The sequence below is a fragment of the Solenopsis invicta genome, chromosome 1 (genome assembly GCF_016802725.1).
Source record: "Solenopsis invicta isolate M01_SB chromosome 1, UNIL_Sinv_3.0, whole genome shotgun sequence".
NCBI classification, from domain to species: Eukaryota; Metazoa; Arthropoda; class Insecta; order Hymenoptera; family Formicidae; genus Solenopsis; species Solenopsis invicta.
In genome coordinates this window covers 24,083,210-24,095,876 of record NC_052664.1, presented here as the reverse complement: position 1 = coordinate 24,095,876, position 12,667 = coordinate 24,083,210, and the positions used below count along the sequence as shown (strand labels likewise).

Below are 12,667 nucleotides of genomic sequence, written 5' to 3'. Positions count from 1 at the left end.
GGAAACCCAGAAAAAAATTCAAAATTTGCACCTCAATAAGACCTTTTCATGTTGTTCAAAACTAGAACAATAATCCTCGTAATTAAATTAAATTAATAAATAAGTGAAACTGTTAAACTCTCGAATCCGTGCATAATCACTCAAATATTATATATTGCTGTTCATGATCTTGTAAATATTCAAATAGTCTGTTTCGCTAATTTGCCTGTAAATAATAAGAGTCTCAACGTTAGCCTTCGGTCATCGAAACACCGTTGCTTTCGGCGCAAGTTGTTCCGTTTTCAAGTCCGTGCGAGAGAAAGTCAGCCGTTAACGAGAAATTGCAAAATATTGATTTGATAAACTAGCGGCCTGCTAGTTTATCAATTCAAATCAACTGTAACGAGAGTCCGCACGTCGATTTGAGTCAATGGCGACTTCCCATAAAATTTCGCTTCTCCCGGCTCGCCTTTGTCGAACGATCGCTCCGAGGTTCGCGCTCTCAAGCTGAGGATCGCAGCTTCAGAATATTCAAGTGACACGCGAGTGAACAACACATAGATCCATCGAAATTAGTCGTGCGAGCAAATAGTACACGGTCGTATAGGACTTTATCGTGCGATGAGAGGGCCTCTAGTATAAACCAAAGTATTAGAAAAAATATTCTACGTTATTTTACTTCAAAAGATCTACAATTAAAGAGGTTCATATATTCATATGTTTTGTAGAATTTATTTTCTGCATTTCAAAATGTGTATTATATTTAACATTTTAAATATTACAAATTATCATTTACATAAGGTAACTATAATATATCCAATATAGCTTACCCAATATGACCTACTTACTATTTGTAAGTAGTTACACAGAATTTAATATAATTGAATTGAAAATAACGCTAAATAAAAGTTTAATAATAACGATTTCCAAGTTTACATAACTTTGGGTATTGACTCGCACGTATCGGCCAGATGAGGGACGTAAAGCGGGTATTTTAATATTTATAAGTTCTAATGTTGTAAAAGTTCCGATTTTTAATTATTTATAAAGCGCTAAAGGTGGCTCAAAAAAAAGCCGAAACGTATTCATACACAAATAGATGCATTATGGATTCATAAGATATATTAAGTTGAAGGATATAATATGTGAGAAATATAATTCGCACACGTTTACCTGCATTTACCGTCCTTTTATTGGATGTATATTTGTTCTTTATAATGCATTTAATTTATGTTTTCATCAGAGTTTTAAAATTTTAATATTGCATACATAATTTCATATAAATTACAAAAATATTACATTATTAACTCTTTAATATACATAGTCAAAATACGCAATGGTAACTAATAAATAGTCTCTTCGACCTGTTGGAGTGCGGAGAGGAGAGATACGCGCGGGAGGTACCGCCGTGGCGATTGACGTAAGTATGATGATGTGCAATCGAGGGTTCAAAGGGAGCATTTTCTTGTTCCTGCCCCGGTCGGGAGAACACTTTCTAAACTACCGCCGGTATCCCGAAGTAGAGAACGGGAGATATTGCCTGGTATTCATAGTCGATTTTTATTTCAAGATCGTCTTAAGTAACGTCTTAAAATGCTAATACAGCTCTCTGATTGGTTGATGGCATCTTAAGATGATACTTAAAATCATCTTAAATATAATATCATCTTAAATATAAGAATTGACTATGAATATTGGCCATTGAGAGTGTAGAGTAGAGATAATAGCGAGAATTTGGTGCGAACTTCTTCTATGTCAAATTCTCACAGGGGACCGGTGGCTCGAGCGGAAGCAGGAGAAAATAAATAGTTTGTTGACCGCGCCTGAAGGACGAGTTCTTCGATTTCTCCCGCGCGTATCCCCCCCCCCCTCAATGCTCAATCCGCTTACTCTAATTGTTTCCCCCCCACTCAATTGAATCATTTTCAACATACAGATACCTATAAAAGATACCAAACGTCGAAGGAGAGGTCAGAAATCTCTTCGTCTCTTTGGAGATAAGTTCTTCTTTTTGGCAGCGATTCACAGCAACGTGCAACGGTGAGTTTAATTAAAAAAATTTTTTTATATTATAATATTGTATAATAATAGCATCACAAATTGAGGAAAATTTTAAATAATTGCGCTAAGATGATACGTTAATATAAAACAGTTTGGTCGAAATAAAATCTCTAAATAATATTTGTTAAACTTAGATATATCTAAATTTGAGATATATTTAAAAAATCGTTTGATCCTTTATTTAACATTTTACCATGCTAAATGTGTAATATTTTATACAGCAATGTTTTTACATTATAATTTAGGAATAATTGTTTTCCCTACTCAATTGAATTATTTTTGACATACAGATACCTATAAAAGTACGTCCAGGAGTGTAAGTTGAAGTTTGCCGGTTTTTTCGTTAAAAAAAACACATAATTTTTAAGGGAATCTCAAAATATTTTTATTCAAAGTATTGACCATTTGATTCTACACATTTCGTCCATCTTTCAGGCAAATTATGGATACCATTCCAAAAAAACTTTTTCTCTTTCGAGGAAAATCGTTCGACGAGCCATTTTTCAACTTCTTCAAAATTGACGAAGTGCTGCTCTGCAAGTGAGTGCCCCATCGATGCGAAAAGTTGGAAGTAGGACGGCGCGAGGTCTGGAGAGTACGGCGGGTGCGATAATATTTCCCAATTAAGTGCTTTTAATGTGTCTTTCACGGATCTAGCCGTATGTTGCAAAATAACTTTGCCATGTCTTCGGGCCCATTCCGGTCGTTTAACGATCAACGCATGATTCAAATTGATCATTTGTTGTCGGTAGCGATCCGTATTTACCGTTTCACTAGGTTTTAATAGTTCGTGGTACACCACACCATCCTGGTCCCACCGAACATAGAGCATTGTCTTACGGCCAAAGCGATTGGGCTTTGAAGTGGATGGGGCGGCTTCACCAGGTGAAAGCCATGATTTTTTTCGCTTCGGGTTCTCAGAAAAAATCCACTTCTCGTCACCCGTGACAATCCGATGCAAAAAAGACTTCCTTTCGAACCGTTGAAGCAGCATTTCACAAATGGTTTTTCGATGTTCCATTTGCCTGTCGTTCAATGCGTATGGCACCCATTTTCCATACTTCTGGATTTTTCCCATGGCTTTTAAACGTTGGCAAATTGCTACTCGGGACACATTAAGTTTTTCTGCCAATATTTGTTGTGATTGGGTTGGGTCTTCATCCAACAACATCTGCAAATCCTCATCTTCAAACCTTTTCGCTGCACCAGGATGTTCATTGTCTTTCAAATCGAAATCTCCACTTTTAAATTGACGAAACCATGTCTCACATGTTCTAATCACTGGAGCATGTTCACTATAAGTTTCTACTAGCAAACGATGTGCTTCAGCTGCTTTTTTCTTTTGATGAAATAAGAAAAGCAACGAATGCCGCAAATGCTCTTTATTTGGAACGAAACTCGACATATTCATTGATATTAAACGACTATGACGCTATTATTTTGACAGAATGAGACTTAGGTGTTTTTGGAGGTTAATGTCAATAGAAAACAATCGTGTATATAACAAATCATAGAAATGCCTACATCCTGCTAGCGACACCTACTGTAAAAACCAGCAAACTTCAACTTACACTCCTTTTTGGCAGTGATTCACAGCAACGTGCAACAGTGAGTTCACTTTAATTCAATTTAAAGAAATTTTGTAAACATTTATTTTGATTAATTTTATTTCTAAGTGTTTTACACATAATGCAGATAAAAATATTTTTCTTAATAATAATATAAGAATTTTTTCCAAATTTAATTTTGCAAATATATCACTAAGATGATTCCCCATATCGTTATAGTTTTATAACAAAATAGTAATTTGAAATTAATTAAACAAACAATTATCAATATTTTATGAAAGGTCAATACTTTTACATCTATTTTTGTAAATGTACCTACATAATTCCTGATTATAATTTTTATGCAAGATTTCGTCATATAATTCAATAAGTGTTGTTCTATCGGGATATTAGTCATAACAATTGGTTTCAATCTTAATATAGATGTAATGCGAATAATGTGTCTAAAAATATGTTAATACAGAAACAAACGATTAATTCCAATATTTCATCAACGCAACGATAAATATGGGATATATGGTGTAATTTCTTCGATGTAACATCAAAAATCAAAAATGGACCCAACAGATGTTGTTACGCCGATAAAATTTCAAAATTAATTGTCTCTTTGTTAATGATATATGTTGACACGTATTTTTGAACATGATGTTCATATGACGTTTATATCAAAATTGAAATATCTAGATGAGACAATGTTCATATCTTCATATTCTCATTACGTTGTGAATTCTTGTTTCCACGCAAAACCATTTAATACATTTATCATTGGTAATATTTAATCAGTTTACCAAAAATTAGTGAACATTCTAATTTACGTAATAAAAACAATATATTATTGAAATTTATAAATTTTGAAATTTAAAAATTTAAAAATTACATCAAAATAATAATTTCGTTGACAAATACTGATTTTGAAATTTATAAATTTTGATATCACATTGCTTATGTTATGTAAATTATAATATTTGTGTTACATCTCTTACAAAATTGTTTTAAAACTTAAAGATGTTACCAACAGAATTTTAAAACCAATCTCCGAGTCATTTAAACCTGTTAAAGATTTGACATACAGCTCAAAGACAATCATCATATTTATCTAGTGTAATGATGTAAAAATTGTAAAAAGATCATTATTTTGATTTTTCATTCTGAAAAGTAGACCAATTTGACACAATTTTTGTCAAATTATATTATAAAAATAAAAATCTCGATGTGAAATATTTTCACATATAATTTGTTTTTGAAATCAATAGCCAATTTGCCATATCTTATCACTCTCATAAGGCTAGTATTTCCTATTGAGGAAAAAACGCGTTCTCGAAGAGTTTTAGATGCCGATTTATGTATTCGGCCTATAATTTTCCTTTGGCCTATAGTTTTATTAATATAGATTTTGATTTGCAAAATTTTTTTACTGCATCTTTTATAGTGATGCTGAATAGCTGATTTGAAATAATTACCTTTGTATTACGGACGTATAGCTAAATCACTTGATTTTTTATTATATTTAGCATTAGGACGTCGCATAACTTTTAATTCGCCTGATTAATAATTGAATTGGTAATAAAAAGATGTTGCCCATTTATACAAATTTTTTAAATTAAGATTTTGCGCTCTGGCTGTTCTTTGGGAATATAAAAAATGTCCTATTTTTCTTTTACATTTGTGTTTCCTGTTGATATGACGACTCAATTTTGTTTGTTCCGTTTGATAATAAATACAAAATTCCTTCTTATCTCTATATTTCACAGTTTTTACAAACATGTTTGCGTTATCAGATGTTTAATTGAAGTTTTCTAGTATTACGTGATGTTTTTAATATTATAAATCCTAATTTTTTTTATATTGTATAGAAGTTTTTGAATTTTCTATTTCATCATTTGTAGAAGTATCTGAACAAGGCACGTAAGAAGAATCACTTGCTTTAAACTAGACTTTTTTTTCTAAAATTAAAAAATAATATATTGTACTTTTAGTACTTATTATTCTTTTTTTATTTAATACAATATTATCATTATTTATCTTCATAAAAATGTTTTGTTATTACATTGGACACAACACTGTTTATAGAACATCAATATAAAATCATTGTAATTAGCTTTAACAGGTTTAACTTCAATATTGTCTGTTTTGTAGCTAATTATATATACGTATGTTGTAAAAATTATTGATTATTCTCACATTATTCATTGAGTTTTTTTCAGTTTTGTATCGTTCTTAACTATTTCTTGCTTTTTTCATTTCCATTTCAGTATACGTTAAATCAAAATATGCATCACCTGCAGCCGTAACAGAAGTAATTTTATACATGTATAAATCAATATAATTATTTTTTCAATAAATTATTTTTTATTCAAGATTAACGAATATAAATAAATATATATTTATTAAAGTAGTTGAGAGAGATTGGCCGTTGCTGTATCAATATGCGAAAAAATTATAATTAAATAAAGAAATTTTTTAATATTTGTAATTATATGCTTTTTATGACAATAAAATGTACATAAATATACATATAATAAAATTAATTTTAACAAGTGAAGAGAGTAAAATTTTTAAAATCAAAAATTTGTCAGAAGGTAATTCTACGTCTAAAGCTTTTATTTTAACTTGATAGAAAAAAAAAGAAACATAATTATACGCTGTAAAGTATTCACTGACTGATTGACGGATTTATGACAAATTGTTTCATGAAGAATCGTCTTGCTGATATAACACAGAACATAAATAAAATATCGCGCGCGGTGCTACAAAAACAAAAAAAAGTCTTAAACTTCTACCTACAAATATGACTATTTTGTATGCTACATGTCCGTAAATTGTTATATAGAAAGCTCCATAGGTATTCTAAAAAATTTTTTAAAGTGATTTCTCACGTTAATTTAAAACTTATATTTTTCATTCTAATCAAATATTTGAAACAACTTGGTTTCAAAAATACAAGTGTCAAAGTTGAAAGAATTTTGTTTCAACAAAAAATTTTGAAAATGAATTGTGTATGTGCATACTTTGTGTTCAATTATGTGTATTCAACATGACATTCTGTACCTTTAAAACTAAGTCATTTCGGACACATAAATTTATGTATAACAGAAAACATAAAGAATAATTAAAACTTATGAGTGTATTTCAGAATGGACAGAATGGATAATGATTAAAAAGATAAAATTAAATAAAAAGTAAAAATTAACAAAGGTCCTTATTCTTGACAAGTATTGGTATCGTCGTTATAATGTCATCGATATTGTTATAAAGAGTTAAAAATAAACCTTTTTAAATGAAATTTAAGATTAACTTATTTTTTAAATAAATTAAATTTTGAGTTCAACTAGAATTAACTGACTTTCCTTCAAATTATTAATTTGTTTTTAGCATGTACAAACCGTTATCTATATCTTACGTAACGGTTCGTATATGCTGAAGCACATTGATAATTTGATGGAAGATCAGTTACACGACCAAAATAACATAGAATGCATGTATTGAATCTTATGTAAACATTGTTTTACATATAGTAAATTAAACGTTTTGGCTTTATTCATCCTTTTTCAATCGTGTCAGATAATATTAATTTTAATTTCTTGTTATTGAACTGTATTGTTGAATTGTATTGTATTGAAGTGTATTGTTAAATGTGACGGAAAGATATGGAGCTTGGGCTGCCGTATATGCAGCTGTCATTTGTTATCGCGGATGAAATTAAATTTTTATCTGTATTTATGTAACCCGCGTATAAAACGTCGTAATATTTCGACGTAACAATCTTTTGATAATAGTTCTATATTTACACTTTATTTTTATGTGTTTTGTGGCCAATTTGAAGAGTGCGAATAAATTTATAGAAGCGCCATAAAATTTTACCTTAATTTAGAAATACATTTATGGATATAGATATAAAAAAATATAATAAAATAATTAATAAAATAAAATATAAATGGTAAATAAATATATATATAAAATAAGTGAAAGGAACAAACTATAAAATAATATAAATAAATAGTAAATAAAATAAAACAATTAGTAATCGGGAATTAGGCTAATGAGAATCAGCGCGGGTAAAAGTGCGCAATTGTATTAATATTACACAAATTATTTATTTATCTTTGAATTACAAAAATAAACGAGCGTTTTGACTCGCTTTGGAGTCATCTTCAGCGTATCAAAAATATATGAAAAATTCTAGCCGTTATCTGTCACCAAAAACGGGAAGCGAGTCACCAACGCTTTGCCAAATTCGTAGTGGCATCTTTTCCCGGTAACAGTGTCGCAGGCAATGACACTTCTCTGTATCACTATGGTATGTTTTGTTTTAGATAGTGAATAATTATCTTAAATAAGTATTTTTGTGACTCACCCATTCGAACTAACGAAGCCTTGGATAAATTTTGGTTCATAAGAAATAAATTTCGCTTGTCAAAGTATGCACTCAATCGTTTATTGTTTAACAACAACCGGTGCTGACTGTCTCAAGTAAGAATGTATACTGATTGTAAATCGAATCGCTCCGGTTATAACATTTTACTTCATCGTTCACAAAAAATCAAGCGGTCAAGAATATACAAATAATAAATAAGTACGAGGTGTGTTCAAAAAGTATCGCGAATTTTGAATTTTCGCGGGTTACGTATATTCGAATTTCGATCTTTTTGTGGCGTTATGTTGGTACTCATGTCTCTCACTTATGCCGACAAGCTCGGCCATTTTGAATGTTCACTTAATTGTTGACAGCTGCTTTGCTTGCACGTGTTTTGGATCGTCTTCGATTTTTACCTATTCAAAAAAATGGATCAAAGAACCTGTATCAAATTTTGTGTGAAAAACGAAATTAAGTGCGCGGATGCATTCCGAATGTTGACTGTGGCATACGGAGAAGCTACCTTGGACCGAAGCAACGTTTATCGGTGGTACAAAATGTTCTCAGAAGGCCGAGAAGATGTGAACGACGAAGAGCGTGCCGGACGCCCGAGCACTTCAACAACAGACGAAAAAATTAATGAAGTGGAGAAAATGGTATTGGCCAATCGTCGAATCACCGTTAGAGAAGTTGCTGAGGACCTAAACATATCGATTGGCTCGTGCCATTCGATTTTTATCAATGATTTGGGCATGAGACGGGTCGCCGCGAAATTCGTACCAAAATTGCTCAATTGCGACCAAAAACAGCATCGCATGAAACATTGCTAATGAGATGTTGGACTCTGTCCGCGACGACCCAAATTTGCTCCAGAGGGTCATAACTGGTGACGAATCGTGGGTTTATAGTTATGACGTGGAAACCAAAGCTCAATCATCTCAATGGAAGCTGCCGCACGAACCAAGACCGAAAAAAGCGCGCCAAGTTCGGTCGAATGTGAAAGTTTTGCTGACAGTTTTCTTCGATTGCAGGGGCGTGGTGCATCATGAGTTCTTGCCACAAGGTAGAACGGTCAATAAGGAATATTACCTGCAAGTTATGCGCAATTTGCGCGAAGCAATCCGCCAGAAACGCCCGGATTTGTGGAAGAACAAAAATTGGTTTTTGCACCACGATAACGCCCCTGCTCACACATCGTTGCTTGTGCGCGACTTTTTGGCCAAAAACAACACACTAATGATGCCGCAGCCACCGTATTCCCCAGATCTGGCCCCCTGTGACTTTTTCTTGTTCCCTAAACTGAAGAGGCCCATGAAAGGACGACGTTACGCTACGCTTGACGAGATAAAGACGGCATCGAAGGAGGAGCTGAACAAGATAAAAAAAATGATTTTTTGAAGTGCTTCGAAGATTGGAAAAACCGTTGGCACAAGTGTATAATATCTCATGGGGATTACTTTGAAGGGGACAAAATAGATATTCATGAATAAATAAATAATTTTTGAAAAAACACAAAATTCGCGATACTTTTTGAACACACCTCGTAAGTATACGTGCAGCAAGATTATATACAGTACGTTATCCAAATCGTATGCATCCTGATTGCAAAACTTTTTAACCGACTGGACCGCAGAATTCTAAATAGTAATTGTTTGATGTCGGCATCAAAAGTTGACGTAGGTCGTAATCGTCGAATAAGAACGATCGGAATGAAAAAAAGAATTGTAGAAATAATTGCTCAAGATTCTATTACTAGTATGTACACGTGTAATAAGTCACGAATCAGCTACAAAATCTTAGAAACGACCTTGATAACGACTCTCTTTTCGAGGATTTGAATTTGATTATAAAAAAGATGAAAAGATTTTACTGGCTCTTTATATAAAGAGAAGAAGGAAACTATTTATTAGATTACTTATTATTTCAAAATTATTTTTTAAAATAATTTAGGACAACTTAATGATGTCGGTGCCTTCAAATATAGTTTTCGTCTTTTGGGTGGTCTTGCAGGTTTAATTACACGTGTTGGTTCTTTGACATAAACAAGGACGTGAGACGTACTAAATCGAGAATCGGGACATAACTTTGATGTGAAATATCTATGTGTGAAGAAAATACAGATTGTCGTGATTCATTTGTTCGCGAGTGAACGGAATGTAACACTATTGTATTTCTTTATCTTTCGCCGATTAATTATTACTATATTAATGTAAGGTCATCAGCAGGTGACAGAGTTCCGAGCTGGTATCCAACGCGGTATCGCTATAAATTAAATTGTCAGTGTGTACCAGCGAGCATAACATTATGTAACGTTAAAAATGGCATACAAATTTAGAAACTGAAATATGAGATTTTTACTCTTCGCTATCGTAACGTGAGCTTTAACGCGCCGCTCGGGAAGAACCGGTTTTATGAATGGTCCAGTTTTGCATAATTAGTAGGCATCTCTTTCCGCGTAATTACATCGTTGGCGTACCGGCCAAAACATTTAGTATTTTTAATATTCGCGAAAAAAAAGATTCTATTGTCACACGAAATCATACAAAAATGAAACAAATTGTGTTATTGCGCGAAATGCTGATGTTTATCTTACTTATGTGCTCGTAAAATAGATCAGTTGTTTTAATCCAGCAATTAATCATTGTGCGCAAAAAAATTTTTTATAGTTACTCAAATATGTGTGAATAATAGTTTTTTGCATCAAAACTTGGGTATTATTAAAATGGATAGTAAAGTAACACAGTTCAGCGTAGCTGTCAAATAAATCATTCAAAACACGGCCTGTTAAACGTAACTTTTAAAATAGCTTAATTTTATAAACTTTTAATTTAAGTAAGTTTTAAAGAAATATTAATTTAATTAATCCTGAGAATGTGCATAAACAGTAAAAATGATTCTATGTAGTTCTAATTAGCTTACCTAAAATGTATTTAAATCCCATATTCTGCAAATTGCGAAACTGATGATAAATAAATGATATTATCATTACCAAACAATGTATTATCGTTGTTGTTACATCCGTCATTATGTTCTGTTAAAAATAAATATGCACACATCAGAAATTTTTTCTATTACAATACACGAAAAAATATAGATTAAAAAACAATAGCACATATGAAATTTTTTTGCAAATTACAAAACTGTATAAATAAATAACATCTGTAAGCAGTGTATTATCGTCATCACGATAATATCAGCTACTTTTTGATATTGTCGAATAATGTTCGCGTATATAATAGCAATTTTTTCTACTAATGTAAACGGAAAAGTAAAGATAAACAGATAATAGTGCATGTAAAAATTTTAAATGCAAAAATGCGCAGATTTTCGGCGCCTATATTCAATGCCTATTCGTCGGAGTTGTTAGCGAAGGGGAATGGGGGTTATTGATGGGCGGCCGAATCCCAGGAAAGTATTGGGAGCACTTCGCGTAGGCCAAGCCAGGTTTACTGCTTACGTAAAACATCGTCGTTGGGTTAGGGTAGGTTAGGCTTCGCGGTGAATGTTTAGTTCGATTCCGTGATCCGTCTCGAGATCAGACGCAAAAAAAAGTTGGGTTTTGCCGGTGTGTATGCCGGTCACGTCTAGGTCGGCGAGTCTCATATACCCCGCGTACCGAGCTGCCGATCGCGCGCCGAGCGCTGTGGCCTCAGGGGCGTTTCCATCTCAGAAGTATGTTGAATATATGCCCTTCTACTAAAGTACCTCAAGGGTAATGTGGAAAGCTATTGTCTAAATTCTAATTACCGTACATTATTGTTATTATAAAAATTAAGTTAAAAAAAAGTTTTTCTCGAAAGGTACGCTACTAGCGTATTTTTAACTTACGGATGCTCCTGAGGCAGAGCGCCGCTCGCGTGTTCGCGAGCTCGTCCATCGAGCGTCGAGCCAAAGCGGGGGGAAAAGTGGGCGTCGCGTCAGGAATCGGCCCAAAATGTGCAGATCGTTGCGAGCTCTGCTATAAAAGATACCACACGTCGAAGAAGAGGTCAGAAATCTCTTCATCTCTTTGGAGATAAGTTCTTCTTTTTGGCAGCGATTCACAGCAACGTGCAACGGTGAGTTTAATTTAAAAAATTTTTTTATAATATTGTATAATAATAGCATCACAAATTGAGGAAAATTTTAAATAATTGCGCTAAGATGATACGTTAATATAAAACAGTTTGGTCGAAATAAAATCTCTAAATAATATTTGTTAAACTTAGATAAATCTAAATTTGAGACATATTTAAAAAATCGTTTGATCCTTTATTTAAAATGTTACCATGCTAAATGTGTAATATTTTATACAGCAATGTTTTTACATTATAATTTAGGAATAATTGTTTTCCCTACTCAATTGAATTATTTTTGACATACAGATACCTATAAAAGTACGTAATTTCGAGGCAAGGTACTAAACGTCGAAGGAGAGGTCAGCAAAAATTTCTTTGTCTCTTCGGAGATAGGCCCTTCATTTTGGCAGTGATTCACAGCAACGTGCAACGGTGAGTTCAATTTAAAGAAATTTTGTAAACATTTATTTTGATTAATTTTATTTCTAAGTGTTTTACACATAATGCAGATAAAAATATTTTTCTTAATAATAATATAAGAATTTTTTTCCAAATTTAATTTTGCAAATATATCACTAAGATAATTCTCCATATCGTTATAGATTTATAACAAAATAGTATTTTGAAATTAATTAAACAAACAATTA

General features: G+C 32.4%; 1 protein-coding gene across 2 annotated transcripts in view; it reads left to right on the top strand.

Annotated features, from left to right (window-relative positions):
• The first annotated feature begins 1,574 nt into the window (after positions 1-1,574).
• LOC113006269 (fatty acid synthase) overlaps positions 1,575-12,667 on the top strand; it is a 50,446-nt gene continuing 39,353 nt past the window's right edge. The window contains exons 1-2 of one of the 2 annotated variants that reach the window (XM_039446687.1): positions 9,420-12,020; positions 12,327-12,452. The gene's annotated coding sequence lies outside the window, so the exon portion shown is untranslated. Of the gene's footprint in view, positions 2,020-9,419; positions 12,021-12,326; positions 12,453-12,667 lie in introns of those variants that run through there. The other variant, XM_039446691.1, reaches the window with a different exon arrangement.